This window comes from Dama dama, chromosome X (genome assembly GCF_033118175.1).
Source record: "Dama dama isolate Ldn47 chromosome X, ASM3311817v1, whole genome shotgun sequence".
Lineage (NCBI taxonomy): Eukaryota > Metazoa > Chordata > Mammalia > Artiodactyla > Cervidae > Dama > Dama dama.
This window is the reverse complement of record NC_083714.1, coordinates 39,312,516-39,329,004: the sequence shown is the minus strand read 5'-3', so window position 1 is coordinate 39,329,004 and position 16,489 is coordinate 39,312,516. Positions and strand designations below refer to the sequence as shown.

The window sequence follows — 16,489 nt, the reverse complement described above, 5'->3', positions numbered from 1 at the left end:
GTCACTTAGCTGAGTCTCATGGTGAGTCAGAGGACTAAAGAGGTCAACAGGTTCTGTGCTTAAATCTTGTCACTGTGATTTAACTACCTGTTACCTTAGCTTCCTCATCGGTTAAGTGGGTGTATATAGTATACTCAAATCTATAGGAACCACTCAGTATGTGTAATTTGCTTAGCTTAGCATCTGGACCCATGAGTTCAGTTCAGTTGCTCGGTCATGTCCAACTCTGCAATCCCATGAACTGCAAAACACCAGGCTTCCCTGTCCATCACCAACTCCTGGGACCTGTTCAAATTCATGTCGATCGAGTCAGTGATGCCACCCAAGCATCTCATCCTCTGTCACCCCCTTCTCCTCCTGCCTTCAATGTTTCCCATCATCAGGGTTTTTTTTCCAATGAGTCAGTTCTCTGCATTAGGAGCCAAAGTATTGGAGCTTCAGCTTCAGCATCAGTCCTTCCAATGAATATTCAGGACTGATTTCTTTTAGGATGGACTGGTTGGATCTCCTTGCAGTCCAAGGAACTCTCAAGAGTTTTCTCCAACACCACAGTTCAAAAGCATCAATTCTTCGGCCTTCAGCCTTCTTTTTGATCCAATTCTCACATCCATACATGACTACTTGAAAAACCATAAGTTTGTCTAGACAGGCCTATGTTGGCAAAGTAACGTCTCTGTTTTTTAATATGCTGTCTAGGTTGGTCATAGCTTTTCTTCCAAGGAGCAAGTACCTTTTAACTCCATGGCTGCAGTCACCATCTGCAGTGATTTTGGAGTCTAAGAAAATAAAGTCTCTCACTGTTTCCCTTGTTTCTCCATCTATTTGCCATGAAGTGATGGGACCAGATGCCATGATCTTAGTTTTTTGAATTTTGAGTTTTAAGCCAGATTTTTCACTCTCCTCTTTCACTTTCATCAAGAGACTCCTCAGTTCCTCTTTGCTTTCTGTCATAAGGGTGGTGTCATCTGCATATCTGAGGTTATTGATATTCCTCCCACCAATGTTGCTATGTTAACTGCTTAAAAACAGCTGCTTAAAAACAGTCCCCAGAACCCCAGAGGGACATAATAGCGGCCTGGAGACAAGGTGGCATGGAGCACATTTTTCTGACCTTGTCAGCCAATGGTAAGTCCCAAAAGCAGATGAAAGACTCCAGCATAATTTTCCTGGTTCTCTGCCCCATAACATCTTTGTGCACCAAATTTATCCCAGCCTTTCAACTCATGGAACCCTCCCTGTTGTCCTAGCGACTGTGTAGTTACTACATCCAGCATATAGATATGAAAACTGAGGCTGGAAAAGGGTCATCACTGGCTCAAGATCTAAAGCCCTGGCCTCTGAGCCATGACACCACAATGTCAAGGACAAACCAAGGCAAGGACACTGATCTGGGCTGCTCAGCCCTGTGCTGCGAGACTGATGGCCAAATGCCCTCATGGGTAAGCGAGGTACCTGGAGGGTCACTGGGGCACAGAAGCCGGGGTGGGCAAGCAAGTGACAGCTGACAGAAAACCACAATTTTGCTCAGGAAAAACCTGGCCTTTGCAATTTAGGGTCCAGGTTAATCCTAAGAATCTGGTAAGCTACCAAGCATGCAGCAAGTGAGGCTCGGGTGCCACTCCCTAAAGGCAGGTTTCAGTCTTGTCCAAAGTTAACACACAGACTTCTTTGAGACAGAGGGAGCCACCCAGCAGGGCAAGCAGCACCAGCAGCAGCACAATGGCCTTTCCCCTCATCTCCTCTACCTGCATTTCCTATCGGTGCCTGAGAAGTATGCTATGAAAGCAAGTCAACCAGGTGAGCCTAATGCTGCTGAGCTTCCGGTGTCATTCCCTGTATCTCAAAACCAGAGACTGCTGAATCACATTAACACTCCAGAATTGTGTGGGTGGACCCAGGTTTTCTGGGGCTGTACTTGGAGACCACACAGGGCTCCAGATATCCTGAAACAAGACAGTGGGCAGGTTTCCAGAATTACAAATTAGTGAATACTCGTGCTTGCCAAGGGTCCTTCCTTATTTTAACTCTAGGTTCCACCCATTTTTACCACAGAAGACCATGGTTGGTACCAAAAGATTCCACATCCTGGAGCAGTTTGGCAGATGGTGGGGTGTGTCATCATTCAGGTTGACCTGGGGCTGGCTCTCAGTCCTGCCTGCCCCAGGAAGGGCATCCCTGCAGGCTGAAGGCTGGAGGAAGTTAACACATCCAGTACCCCTGGGCCTCCATCAGTCCTCTGAAAATGTTGGCTTTTATTGGGGCTAGGATCACTTGTTCCTAATGCTTTTGTCCAAAAGCCTTGGTGGCCACAAGAGTCAAGGGATTTAGAAATCATTAATAGGGACACAGATATCATCAACACCCAGGCAGGGGCTGGCAAACACACTGACATGGCTTCAGTGAACCATGTGACTGTTAATACCAAGTGGGCTACATAGAGAAAATTTGGGACACTATAAATAGCTTCTTGGTATCATTCACTTTTGGTGTGACTACCAAAAGGATTTTGGTCAAGCTGGTGAAAACACTTGGCTGCTGAAGTATTCTGGGTGACGGAATAGTGGAAAGCAGATCATCGGCCTGGGGCAGCAGGCAGATGTTGACTCCTGCACAGTTTAGGGAAGAGGCTCCCAGCTTTATGGATTCCTGGTCCTGCTACAGCCCCCAGTTCACAAAGCCTGTCAGTTTGACTCAGCTCACACTGCCTTCTGTCTCCAGGGGCCACTACATACATCTTTGCTCAAAATCCACTGATGGCCCTCAAGTCCCAACCCAGACCACATCCAATAAGACCTTTGGGACTGGAGGCCAATGGTGTCCATGTTCTCCTCCTTTCCTAATTGGAGGCTCTTCACTGTCTCCCTGTCTCCCAGCTGCAGGCTTCAAGGAACACGCCTGCATTCCCACTCATTCTGGGGAAAGCTCTTGGAAAAAGAGATGCCTCTTCAAACACTATTTGTACTAGGTAATTTCTGGTTTACAGATTGCTTTCGTGTGAGTCATCCTGTGACTTCTCACTCCCTTCAGATACACCAACAAATAGGATTACTCCTAATGGGGACATTTCACCCTGTGCTCATCCTTCAGATAAAGAAATGGAGACTCAGAGAGGGTGTGATTTGCTGTGACTCAACACTCTGGCAGTGGCGGTGCTGTGGATCAATCCAGGTTTGAGATGGCAGAGCAGTGTTTGCTTCCTCCGCCACTGCCTCTGTGGAGGACCAGAGCCTGCCCAGCCTACCTGGGTAGTGCTGCACATACCTGCATGCAGCCTTGCCTCTGCCGGCAATGGATGAAACTTCACAGCACAGCAAAGTCTCTAGGAATCCTTTACCAAAATTCCCCCTGGGGACTTGAACAGATGGTGTCAGGCTGGGGACCCTCCACAAACTCACCTGCTCCAGCTACACACCTGGGTTCAGTTAGTTCCATGGGTCTGACCCTTCTGGGGGCCCTCCCCCCATTTCCCAGTCGAGGAGACCCTCTTCACTCCAAGCCCCAGCCCACAGGGCCCTCCAGGCTGAAAAGCCCTCCATGGTCCCTCAGTGTGAGTCAGGGGTTGGCTCCCCACTCCTCATGCTCCCCAACCTCTGCCTCGTTTCAGGCTCTGCACTTTACAGGTCTGCCTGAAAGATGCACTCCAGCCTCCCACCCTCCAGCCCTGAGTGATGCAGGGTGAGTGGACAGCTTACACCCTGCATGGTGGAGGAGTTTCTTGCAAGATGGGTGTCCTTGGACTTGAATGCGCTTTGCCTTGTGAGGTCTGGCACCCCGACCTGCCCTCTCCCATCAGGCTGTGCTTACAGCAGGGCTAGCAGATGGCTAGGTGGCCAGTGCACTGGAAGCAGTTCTCCTGCTCAACCCAGCAGTTGTCTGATGGAAAAGATGCCAAGAGCCCCTCCCACCAAGCTGCGTGCAGGGCAGAGTATGGTGCCACCCAAGCAAAGGCACTTGGAGTCCTGTGTGTACACACAGCCACCACTCAGTCACCAATTCCTGGTTTCAGTTCTCCTGCTCAGTCAGTAGCGATCACGAGGCCTCAGGCACTGTGAGGGCCTGACCACCAGGGCCCACTGTGGACACCTCCAATGCCTGTCCGTGCTCTGTATCTCCCGATGGGCTGGCAGGAACTGTCAGGTCAACATCGCAGGTGAAGGGATGCTCTGCCCAACCCTGCCTGCTCCCTGTCCCCTTGGTGGTAGGTCCCCAGCCAGACTCTGGCACCAACTACCACCCCCACTCCTGCAACTTGTGGGAACAGCCTAACGAAGGACCCATCCCAAGAAGGCTGGCCCTGGAGTGGTCTGAGGAGAGGTGGTGAGATGGGGCCTTGGTACAGGGTTGATGTCCCCTGCCCCACTGGTTATGAGGACCCATCCTGGGGATAGTCAGGGTGCACTCAGCCCTGGGCTCAAGGACACAGTCCAGCTGCTAGAACTTTCGCTGGGCTGGCAGGGGGAGAGGAATTTCCTGGCAAGTGAGAAGATCCAAGTGTGTGGAACTTGGGAGGAATAGAGGGGAGTGACTTCTTTGCTTTGCTGTCCACAGGGGGATGACCAGCTTAGGGTTAAGAACAGTAAGAACCAAGTGGGGGGCAGGGTCTCCCCAGTAGCTGACAAAGCTTCAAGCAGTGGACAAACATCAGCCCAGGATTCGACAGGAGTGGCTGAATCTCAAGGACACTGAATGTTCTGCCAAGGCAGGCCTGACCCGCTGGCATAGGAGGTCCTCTTGGAAAACATGCATCCCTGACACGAGGGCCAGGGAGACCAGGAGGCAGGCCCCAGAAGACTGGGACATCTGAGACATCTGTGAACTTCTGAGCCTGCAGCAGCAGCCAACCCACCCCATCCCATAAAGACCTGGTGTCCCCTCCCCACCACCAAGGGAGCAAACGGGACTGGAGTCCTCCCTCACAGGTCCCCTCCATCCCAGGAAGCAGGGGAGCTGGCTGCCCCGATCTATGGCAGGACCCACAGAACTACCAGTAGGAGAACCAAGGAACCACAGGAAGAGTTGGTCACCTACTGCCCAGCCGCCAAGCAGAGCGAAGTCACCACACAACAGAGGCCAGGCTGGCTGGGCCTGGTGATGGAGGAGACTGACAACACCCCCTCCCCCTGTCCCCACTGCTCAGGGACTGCAGCAGAGATCATGTGGTTTCACTGAGCAGCCAGGAGCCAGGGACCATGATCAGGGTTTCTGCCACCCAGGAGTCCAGACTCACAGAGCAGGGCAGGTGGTGAGTAAAACGCTGCTTCCAGGAGGCTCGATAGGTGGGCAAATGACCAAGGTACAGTTCAAAACGACACTGAGGCCAAGGGCAAGGCACCCCAGTAAACAGGTCTAGATCCCTCATCCAGGTTCAGCCCCCAAGCCAGTTCTCAGGTCTGGAACTGAGGAACAGGGTTGGGGCGGGGCCCTGGGAGAAGGATGCTGCCACACCACAGCAAACAGACATGTGAATGACCCCAGTCCCTCCCAACAGGACCTTGGGCTCTGTGTCGGTGACTCCACACAGGGCGGTGGGACCATCAGAGGGGTGGAGGTTGCCAGATTGGGTCAACTTGACAGTGATGTGAGAGGCCCAGTTAACTCTGACTCTGCAGCTGCTTCAGGAGGACCCTCTGGGCTGGGGTTTCTGAGCACAGGGAGTCAAGGGGCAAGGGACATGGGGCCAGTCCCGATGATTCATCCATCGGTCTTGAGCTGGGAGAGCCTGGAATGCAGTATCCCCCAGAGCCAGGTGCAGGGCTTGGTGAGACATCTGTTGAGGAGTCCTTCAGAACCTGGGGGAACATGTAATGTGAGGGAAAGATGGTAAGCCCAAACAGAAACCCTGTATGAACTCCAGTAAGTAAAAGAAATGCACAGAAAAAGAAGGGGGATACTCGCCCCGCTCACAAACTGGAGAACCTTCTCACTCCTGGGGGCACCTCATGGGCGTCCTCTGCTCCTGACTCCTCACACCCTCTCTGCGCTTGGCCAAGTCACCAGGGTGGGCATGCAAGTACTCAAAGAGTAGCTGGATGGGGCTCCCGCCCAGAGCACAAGAGTCCACTCACTGAAGTCCTCTCACCATGGGTATGGGATAGCAATGTGCACTCCAGACCACCTACCCTGTTCATTGATCTCACAAACAAAACAGCTGGACCCATTCAGTGGGCTGCAGCCTGGTTTCCAGAAGCTTCCTCCAGCGGTGGGGGGCCTGGTGCCTGGGTAGTGGCCAACCTGCCCAGATGGAAGAGCATGTAGACCCCAGAGCTTGGGAATAATGGACACATGCAAACCAGCATCTCCCAAGCCTGGGTCAGACGTGATATAAAGGCCTGTGATGTGAATGTGAGTGAGGCAGCGCCAGAGGGTCACAGAAGCTCCTGAGGTCTACCTGGGCGGTATCCCATCCTCTGGGCTGGCAGCACCCAAGTAGCAGCAGTAGAGTGGCCCCCTGTCCACAGGTCCCATGTGTGCCGTGTCCTCTCAAAGAACTGCAGCGGAACTGAAATGAAATCAGAAACACATCCGGTTCTCAGGCTGGCCCCTCGATCTGGGCCATATGGAGAGGGGCTCAGCCAACAGGAGCTGCCCTTGGGACAGAGGGGAAGGCTGGCCAACCTCCTGAACCTACACGGCTGCCCCTGAACTTGTCTGGCATGTGGGAGTCCAAGGCCCAGAACTAAAGCTAGCCAGGGTCTGAAGGACTGACATGGATGTGAAGGAGCCCTCTCTGACGGGCAGAGTGCTGGATGCCAGGAAAGCGTCACCTCGGAGACTGTTTGCCACAGGTGCCAAGCCTGGGGGTGGATGGCAACCCCTAGACAGAGATCCCGAGGGACACACACTGACCTCTGGGCACTTAATGGTTCCAAGAGACCAAGCGAATACTGAGTCCGTTGCTAGCCGCAAATAGAAGAGGACAAATCTGAAACACAAACAACCAGGGTGGGATAAGCACCCAGACCCCAAAAGAAGTGTCCACAACTCAGCATAAAAAGGACACATAGCTCAATGGAGAGGTGGGCAACAGGCATTTCAGAGAGGAAACCACATCGGCCAAGGAGGACATGAGGGAAACTGAGAATCTGGGTTGAGTCCATCCCAGGTCAGTGCTGCCTACAAACGCACAGCAGGAGAAAAGTGGAACCCTCACCAAGCCTCAGAGACCCAGGTAGGGTGGGAGGCAGCACTCCCCGTGGCTTGGTCTGCACATCTTGGCACGTGAGGAGAGCTGGGTTCAGCAGCAGGGAAGGGATGGGTGTGGAGAAATGCCACAGAGCAGGTCCTCACAGCTGCCCCCATCAGCAACCACATGTCATAGGTCTCCAGTTTACTGGGCAAGGTCTTGTTCGAAACCAGGATTTGGGAAGAACAGCAGTAGCCCACCCACCATTCACAGGACTCTCCCTCATGATGTGAAACCAATAGCGGAAGGTTCTGGTATTGGTTCTGGGGTGTCTGGAGGCAGCTGGCAACCATACTTGGGGTGAAGAGCAGGGTGCCAGCATGAGGGAGTCGGGTGTGGTGATCACTCGGGTCCCTACAGTGCTGAGGCCTCAAATCCAGGAGGCAGCCTTTGCCCCTCAACTCGTGGCTGGAAGGCTTCTGCAAGGAGAGAGCAGGCTGCTCGCTGGGAGAGAAAGTTCTGCTCCAATTCAACATTTCCACGGCAGCAGTTGTGTGGGTACCCAGCTAATGGGAACCAGTGAGATACCAACCCTGCCTTCCTGGGACTCGGTGACCCTCAGGGGGTCCACATTCGTGCACATCAACCACAGCCTGGGAGGACGAGGGGGGCAAAGGTGGCAACAGGAAGATGCAGGGTGCCCCAGAACTCCCAGATGAGAGGACCTGACACTCAGGCGGACAGAGAAAGGGATGTTACAGTTGTGCCTGGAAGGAGGACAACAGGTTTTCAAGGCAAGAGGAGCCAGCGGTCTAGGGGTGGGAACTGCATGAGCTGAAGTGTGGGGTCCCATGTGTGCTCTGCACAGACCACAGGGCCAGCACAGCCACCTGGAGTGCTGGGTGATGAAGAAGGAGACCTGGGACCACTGGAAGCCACACACCCCCCCACCAGGGCAACACAGACAGGTTGGGGCTTAAACAGGAGAGGGCTTGGCTGCACTTTCAATCTGGGGTTGACAAGGACAGATGTGTGTGCAGTGTGACACAGAACCGATGGTGTGCAATACCAGCTGTAGGAGAAGAAACAAGAGGGATCCAGTCCAGTGGGGAGCCTAGGCTGATGACACTGGCCCCTGGCCATGAGGTCTGAGCTCAGCTATACCAGTGGGAACATGAAGAGGAGCATTTACTCTAATCAGGCACTTGCGAGGCAGGGACACAGCAGGGAAGGCAGTGGTCAGGAACAGAGTCAGGTAGCTACCCTGGGTGGGCTGAGCTCCGAGACGAGAGGAAGAGGAAAGGAAACAGTTTTGAAGGCAAAGCTGCCTTTCTCTGGGACATCTGAGGTCCCAAGGGCAGCAGGAAACACAGTGAGGATTTTCCTTGTCATCTGCAAAAAAACAAAAACAAAAACACACACAAAAGGACTGTTACTCAGCACTGGGCCAGCAGTCCCAGGGTGGCTTGGAGGGGAGCCGGCCCAGGCTTTCAGCCCAGAGATGGGGAACTCCGCCCAGAGGCTGCACCTCCCCCCGCTTACCTGGCCCCTGGGGTCCACTCTGAACCACAGATGCAGTCCCTGAGGACACTGGGTTGCAGTCACTTTGACTTTTGCTGAGTCTCGCAGACTGGACGCCTATGGCAAGGGCTCAAAAGGGCAGTCTAGCCTCTGCCATGGAGCTGGACATGCCCAGCCTCCGTGGGTTCCCCAGGGCCACAGCTCCATCCCTGTCAGCTCTGCCCCACTCCCCTGGTGGCTCTGCCCCAGCCGCACCTCAGCCCCGCCTCACCCTGCTGGTGGCTCCACCCCACCCCGCCCCAGGCCCGCCCAGAAGCTCCTCCTCACCCAGTTCTTTCCCACACTTCAGCCCCTTACTCCTTGCCCTGCTCCTCCCACCTGTGCCCCTCTCTTCTGCCAGGCCGCTCACTTCCTGGTCCTCCTCCAGGTCCCGCTCCAGGTTGCAGGTCTCAAGGCTCCTCCTGGCCTGGCCTTCCGGATGTCTCAATTTGTGGCAGCTCCTATTTCTTTTCCTAGTGGACAGGGCCGGGGAGAGAATGCGCTTTTGTTAGCACGTGCGTGTTTGTCTAAATGCGTACCTGCATGCATAAGTGGATACGGGAAGCCATACACACCCGAAAAGAGGGGCTGCAGGGTTTGTGGGTGTGGCGCGGTTAAGGCCAGCCACTGAAACCTGTCAGCAGTCTCGGGTCCCAGTGGCGGACCAATGTCCTGCCGACTTGCCACAGCCCAGCCATCCCAAAGTGGCCTGCTACTCACGGCTTGCAGGAAGGCAGGGCCTGCTTTGTGCGCAGACAGTACCTCCAGGCAGGGGTTTCCAGGCTCTGTGACCAGGAGCACCTGCCAGGCAGCTAAGCTGCACTTTCTGGTCCCCTCCACAGCCACCGTCCCCGCCCACCATCCTTCCATGTGTGCATCCCAGCAATGCCCTGGGACACATGAGAAGACACCTGCAGACCTGCCCTAAGCTTCCTGCTCCGCCCCCGGACTGTGACCTCACTGGAGCCCCACCTGCCCACGGCGAGCCGCCCAGACCCGGGCTTGACCCTGCAGGGCTCAGCTGCTTGTCCAAGGTTCCCCTCCTGGTGGGGCCCAAACATGAGACCATGGAGGACAGCCGACTGACTGTGGCAGCTTCCAGATCCTTCCAGAGTGGCAGTGTGAGGGGAGGAGTCATTTTTTCTTCTTCCTTGCAGGGTCTCCTGGGCTGTAAATCACCTTCACTCCTGGGGGATGGGTTTCTTTGCTGTGGGCAGAGGCATCCTGGGGCCCCTGTCCCAGCCACGTGAGGACAGGCCAGCTGCTGTGATGAGCAGTACCCACCCTGGAGGAACCTACACGTGTGTTTCTTATCAGTTGGGCCCTCCTGGGTCCCCATGGTCTCAGGCACCTGCTGAGGAGACCGTGGTGGTTTGTTGTCCAGCACTGCTGTCTTGTCACAGGAGATTTTCTCCCTGTTCTTCTGGTCCTCATTCAGATACGCCCAGACAAGCAGGTGGAAGAGTGTTTTCTCCTCTGGCCACCAAGTAGGCACCCTCTGCTTTGAGAGGTAGGAGCACTTGCAGCCCCTTCTTGCTCAGGGATCCCACCCACACAGTTGAGATTCCTTGGCACCCAGGAGGAAGAGGTTGGGTTGGCTGAGACACTGAATGGCGGAAACTGGGCAAGCCTGGGATCCAGTCAAATACCCCAGTAGAAGACAGCAATTGCCATGCCCCAGGGGTCAACCAGGCTCCCTGATAATTAACCCAGACCCAGTGAAGAGAGTAACCCTTTGTCACGCAGCAGATGGGCAATGGTTCAGCCAAATGATGATGCTCAGGGCCAGCTAGTGTGTGAGGACATGGCACCCTTGCTTGTGGTTGGGGGAGTGGACACGAGGGAGCCTTTGCAGAAGATCATTTGCTGGTGTGTGTCAGCACCTCGGATGTGTGCCCTGTTCCCCGGGCCTCCTCCTGCATGGCTCTTCAGTGAGTGTGTGGTCACGTCGAGGGGCAGAATGAGTTTTCCCTTCCCTTCCATCAGGAGAGAAGCATCAGTAACTTGTGGGACCCCTGACACTGGGAGGTGTAAACAGACCCCGTGTAAGGGTGTAAACAGATGTATGAAGATGTGCAGATGCGGAGGAGTGTGCCTGAGGTGCTGGGAGTGGAGAAGCCATTCCCCTACTCCCCGTTTTCCCCTGCAGAGAGATATCTCGACAGGGCTGACCCTCTGTCTTCATTTGCCGGGAGTCACATCAGGATCGTACCGGATGGCTCAAACTATGAACCGTGTTGGTTCAGGAGGCCGGCAGCTGAGGTCGAGGTGTCAGCTGACGTTGGCTCTCACGAGGGCTATGAGGAGAGTCTGTCCCATCTCTTCCCCATTGTTTCCAGGGCATTGTTGGCCATGGTGGATGTGTATGGGCTTGGAGAGCTCCACCTTCCTCTTCACCCCAGTTCTGTGTGCCTGTCTGTCTCTAACTGTCCTTTGTATGGGGACAGCCATCCTGTTAGAGGAAGGTTCATTCTAATGAGCTCACTTGATCTCCATCAGCTCTGTGAAGACCTTTACTTTGTCTGTAAGGTCACGTTGAGGTACTTGGGATTGAGACTCCAGCACCTGACTCTGAGGGGACATGATGTGACTCTTCACACCCTACAAAGGCTCTGAGGTAGGGACACATGGAATGTTCTAAGGATGGAAGGATGGCCTTTATAGCTACTGGGGATGAATCCAGGGGCGAGGAGAGCAGGCCGCCAGGGTAGGAGCCAGATCACGTGGGGCCTTTGGGCCTGTGAGAACTGTGACCCTTCTGTGCTCGGGGAAGGTTCTAGGCCCAGGAGGTTCTAGGCTGGGTTCCTCTGGGACCTCATTCCTGTCCTCACTGCCTTGTGGAAGCGGAGGCTCCCTGCTAGGTGCTGAGACTCTGCTGAGGTTCAGGCCTGTGGCTGTGCTCCTCTGCCTTCCCACCATACAATAAGCAGAGACCCCACTCCAGATACAAGTATAAAGGTGAGTATGGATTGCCTGTTGTCAGGTCCCCTGCAGTCATGGGCTATCTCTCTATCCCTTGGTGCCTCCTCAGCCATCGAACGAGGTGACAGTAACCTAGTGGGTTATTTGAGGTTTGAATTCTGTGATCCCTGCCATCCCAGGCCCTGGCAAGGACACGGAACGTGCCTGTTTCAGTAGATCCTGCTCTCCTTCATTCTTTCTCTAGGCTCTGGGCAGGGGCCAGGGCATCTTCTGACAGTGGAGGAAGTGGTTCAGGAAGGACTGGGAGGAAGGGGGCTCCCAAAGTCATGGGGAAGACATGTGGCAGGGCTGTCTGAGGTCCAGGGTGGCCCCAGGGCCGAGGCCAGATTGGTTAGCACGGATCTGCATACAGCAACCCTGGGCTGAGATGGGGGATGCAGAGCATGGGTAGGGATGGGGCTGGGAGCTGAAGGGTGGGGGAAGCCAAGCCCAGGACTGGGCCTGTCTGTGCTGGGAGAGGACCAAAGCCTGGCCACTGGGCTTTAAAGCCAGGGGACCCACCCTCTCCTCAGTGCTCCCAAGGTTTTGAGCCCCTCTGTCTTGGATCTCACCTCGTGCCTCTCTCCTGTTATTCAGCCCTCCTTCCCAACCTCCCCACAGACTGCATGTGATGGATGGGTCCTCTGGGTCACCACCCTCCTGTCAGCAGACCACGTGGAGATGGATGGAAGGAGCCAGCCCTCTGTGACCCTCCCCTCTGTGTCAGCAGTCGTGGAGGATGCTCAGACATGTGGGGCTGATGTCCCGCCCAGGGCTGTGAGCTTGGAGGCTGCTGTGTCAGGCTCCTGACCTTTGTGGTTCTGTGTTTCCACAGCCACGTGAGGCCCTGGGAAATGAAGTTCAGCTGTCTGTCCTTCTGACAGCCTTATGCAGGTTTCATCTTTCATCACATGGGTGTCAAGACCTTGTAGACGTGGTGGCGGCCCATGCTATGTGGACCTGACACTGTACCCTGGCTGCCCACATCAAGCACTGGGACTGGGAGGATGTGGCCTGATGGGAGCTGCTGGAGCAGAGCCTGGGGATGAGCCCCGCCCAGATCTAGGCCTTGATGTGGGACAGGGACAAGTTCAGCCGTGGAGTGATTGCTGGCAAGTGACGCCCTGCCCCGTGCCACTTGCATGGCCCCTGGTGCTGCCCTGGATCTCAGCTGGGGCTGTGCTTGTTTGTTTTCTGTTGAACCGGTTGGTGAAGGGTGGGGGTGGGGCTGAGGTTTCCTCAGTGGGGCAATGAGTGTCCCTGGGCTGGGAAACTGCGGCCCAAGGTCCCTGACCACCACTGTGGGCCTCAGTCCGTGTTGGTGCTCTGAGAGGCAGAGGCGTGTCCAGGTCCGCACGTGGCACTTGTCTTTCTGTGTGTGTCCCCATGTGTGTGTGTGCCCAGCAGGGATCATGAGAGGCTGCACAGCACCCAGCCTGGGTTCCCCACCCCCACTGCCTACAGCCAGGCCTGAACAAGTCTCCTGACTCCCCAGGGGTGAGGCCCCACAGCAACACCTGTCTGCTGGTAAATCACCTGAGGACCTGATATCTGCAGGCTACATACTGGGGCCTTCCTGCTGTGTCTCCGCAGCCTGTAGTGGTCAGACTGAAAGCTGCCCGTGTCCTTGTGGGTTCGTGGAGTACCAGGCCTCTCCCTTTCATTTTGCTTCCTCCCTCGCTTGGCCTCGCCCCAAATTCCCTTTGCTGAGGTGAGCCCATCTGAAAGGCTCAGCCAGAGGATCAAGTTCACCCTGGTTCCCCTCCAAGATATGGTCTTAGTCACTAGTAGGCATGACTGTGAATCACCTTGTTCTCCTTCTGTGTCCTGTCTTGCACACAGGTCTCGTGGACATTGGGGTCACTTTGCTGTGCCCAGAAAACCTAGCTCCCAAAGAGGTGTAGAAATGGGAGAATCAAGCCCTGCTGCCCGACTTGTGACAGAAGTACCTGACTGCGCTTGCCAACCCCCGCTGGCTGCTGCAGCCCATCCCAGGGAGGGCTGGGAAGGACATCTTCCAGGTGGACATTCCCGAGCACCTGATCCCCTTTGGGCAGGAGGCCTGTCCAGACTCGGCTCTCAAGTGGAAGGTGACCAAGAGACCAACTCTTGGTGACACCATCCAGTTGCCATCGTGCCCTGGACATGCCCATCTGGTTTGGTCTGAATCGGCCCCGCCCTTGGGTGCACTACCCACTTGGTGTGGGGCTGGGTGACAGGACTCCCCTCATGCAGTGCTGCTCTGGACTCAGCGAGAGTCTGCAGGAATTTGACCTTTATGAAGAGATGGCGTCGCCACTTGTTTTGGCCCTGCTGGGTCTGGGTGGTCGAGAGAAATGTGTTGTTAGGAAACTGGTTACTGGTTTTCCCTCTCTGTTCTGGTCCAAACTCCCTGATGTTTGGAATGGTGTCCAGGGGGTGATGAGGAAGGCTGGGGGCTGGGCTGAGTGTGAGCAGCCAGTGAGGCCTCTGGCAGGTGGAGAGGCCCACAGGCCCTCAAACACGCTGAGGTGTGTCCTTGCAGGTGACCCTTGCCCTGCTCTAAAGTGTCCCTTGGCTCGCAAAGTGTGTGTTGGTCACAGTGTCTGGCCATTCCCAGTCCAAAGACAGGCTCCTAAATACAGCTGTGAGGGCAGAACGACAAGGGCTAGTGTTCACCCTGTGGAAACCTTTTGGGTTTGGGGTCATGTGTTTGCAAGGCCCTTGATGGGTGGGGTGACCCTGCTTTCTGGTGGGCCTCTTCTGGAGGCCCCTGGATCGGGAGTTGGAGACAGATGCTCAGTGGCTAATCAGAAGCTTATGGCATCATGGGAGGCCTAGGAGGAGCCCCTTCTGCTTCAGGTTGCATGACTCATGGAAGGTGACATCCCCACAGTCAGGAGCTGGACAGGGTCTTCTGCTGTGTGGCAGGCAAGGCCCAGGGACCAGCCTGTGCTGGGCTGGCCTCAGCACTCGGCTCAGGAGCCACACTCTTGGCCGAGGGTGTGGAATGCTGCTGCTTCAGATGAAAACAGACCATGGGGACAGGACTGAGGCCTGCCTGGGGCATGGGCTTCCAGCCTCATCTGGCTTACCCAGTGCCGTGTGTGAATAGCATGGACAGATAGAAAGAACACAGACTCACAGTTCTTATTCGATTCTTTATTTACTCCCATGGAGTTTTGCTGTACTTTATTAGAGCCGGAAATCTATTTTTTATTACAGGAGAGTGCTTTTGAGCATCCCTGGGATCCTGGCAGCTCAAGGATTGTGGTTGTTCTTGAACTGCTCACAGAGGGCACATTTGTAATCTGAGGACTCCTCCTGCTCCTTCTCTGCCTCAGGGACCTCATTTTGGGCCACAACTGAAACAGCCGCCATCATGATGGAAAAATAGGTGTTGTACATAGTCATCACTGAACCATAACCTGGGTACTCTGGGGGGCTCTCGGGCAGTTCCCCTGCACTGTCCCTTCCAGCAGTAGCCGGAGGTACACATGTGGTGTTATTGGACATGCCCTCGCCACTGGGGCCACCCTGCTCACTGGGGAGATGGTTTGCCCCAGCCCACATAGCTACACTGCCCATAAACCAAAGGCCACAGAACACAAATGAGCACTGGCCAGGGATTCCGTGAGCAGTTGGCATTCTCTTCTGGGCCTTCTTGTCAGCATCTTGGGTGGATTCATGATGGAATCAAGGAAAGCATCTGGTCACCACTGCATGCTTCTTTCTCTTTGAGGTCGTTGTTGCGCTGGTGATGGGCTGAGCAATTATTGTGGGGTCACCGTTCCTCCAGATGTTCTGCAGGAGGAGAGGCTTGTCTCTCTGAAAGTTGGAGTTGTGATAGATCTGAAAGGAAATGAATCACTTTAGCCATCTTTGGGGAGAACAGCTGTTCCTTGCTGGCCCCCTCCCTGCCACCCTCCCAGCTTTGCCTAACTATGAAGACAAGGTCTCTTCATTCCTGGCAGGTTATGAGGTCTTAGCGAGTGTGCTCCCTAGAGCTCCCCCAGGGCCAGCCTCACTTGAGGTGTTACTGGCCCTCCCTGACATCAAGTGGCCTCTCAGGGTCTGGAGTCACCCCTGTGGATCCTGTCTAAGGGGGTTCGTGGAACATGATAGGCCCTGCTTTCTCCTATTTCCTTAACCACTCTCTCACAAGAAAAAACTCTCCTAAGAAATGAAACCTGTCCAGGACTCGGCTTGTCAAGTCTAGTCTCCCTGGAAGGGCTTTCTACATCACCATCATCTTCTTCCCTGCAGAGCGACCCAAAGGGTGGATTTTACTGAACCCATACAGGTTCAGTTCACAGATGAAGCTCTTGATGCTGTCTGTCTCAAAGATCTGGTTTGTGCCTCTGCACTGGAGGACCTCCATCTGGAAGAGATCTGCCTTGATGACCACCATGCCTCCCTCATCGTTCCAGCACACAGAGGTGAAGGCCGCATCCTCCACGATCATCCAGAGCTTCCTGGGGAAGGACAGCCCAAGGACAGCGTTGTTCTCTTCCTCATTGGCCATTTCTGGGTTTGGGCCCTGTGGGGTTGGGTTGTCTTGGGAGCCCGGATCTGGGCACACGGGTTGGTCCCACTGCTTCTCCAAAGCCTCCCCTGAATCGACGTTTGGATCCAGGGAGATATCAGGGTGGTACCCTGCTGTGGACTCCCCATCAGGTGGTGGGGCCAGTGGGGCTGTTCATGCCTCATGGGAACTCTGACTAGCCATGGAGTCAGTCTAGCTCACGAGCATTCTCTATCCAAGCAGTGAATGGTCAGGGCAGAAGGGCCTCAGACCAGGGTCAGGGTGCCCCATAAATACTCTCTGGAGATTCTAGAATCTGGATCGTGGGCCAAGCAGCCAAT

General features: G+C 55.0%; 2 pseudogenes; one reads left to right on the top strand and one right to left on the bottom strand.

Annotated features, from left to right (window-relative positions):
• The first annotated feature begins 12,498 nt into the window (after nucleotides 1–12,498).
• LOC133052616 (EOLA-like protein) lies at nucleotides 12,499–14,189 on the top strand (annotated as a pseudogene).
• A 695-nt stretch (nucleotides 14,190–14,884) lies between these two features.
• Nucleotides 14,885–16,352, bottom strand: LOC133052262 (heat shock transcription factor, X-linked member 3-like; annotated as a pseudogene).
• Nucleotides 16,353–16,489: the final 137 nt, after the last annotated feature.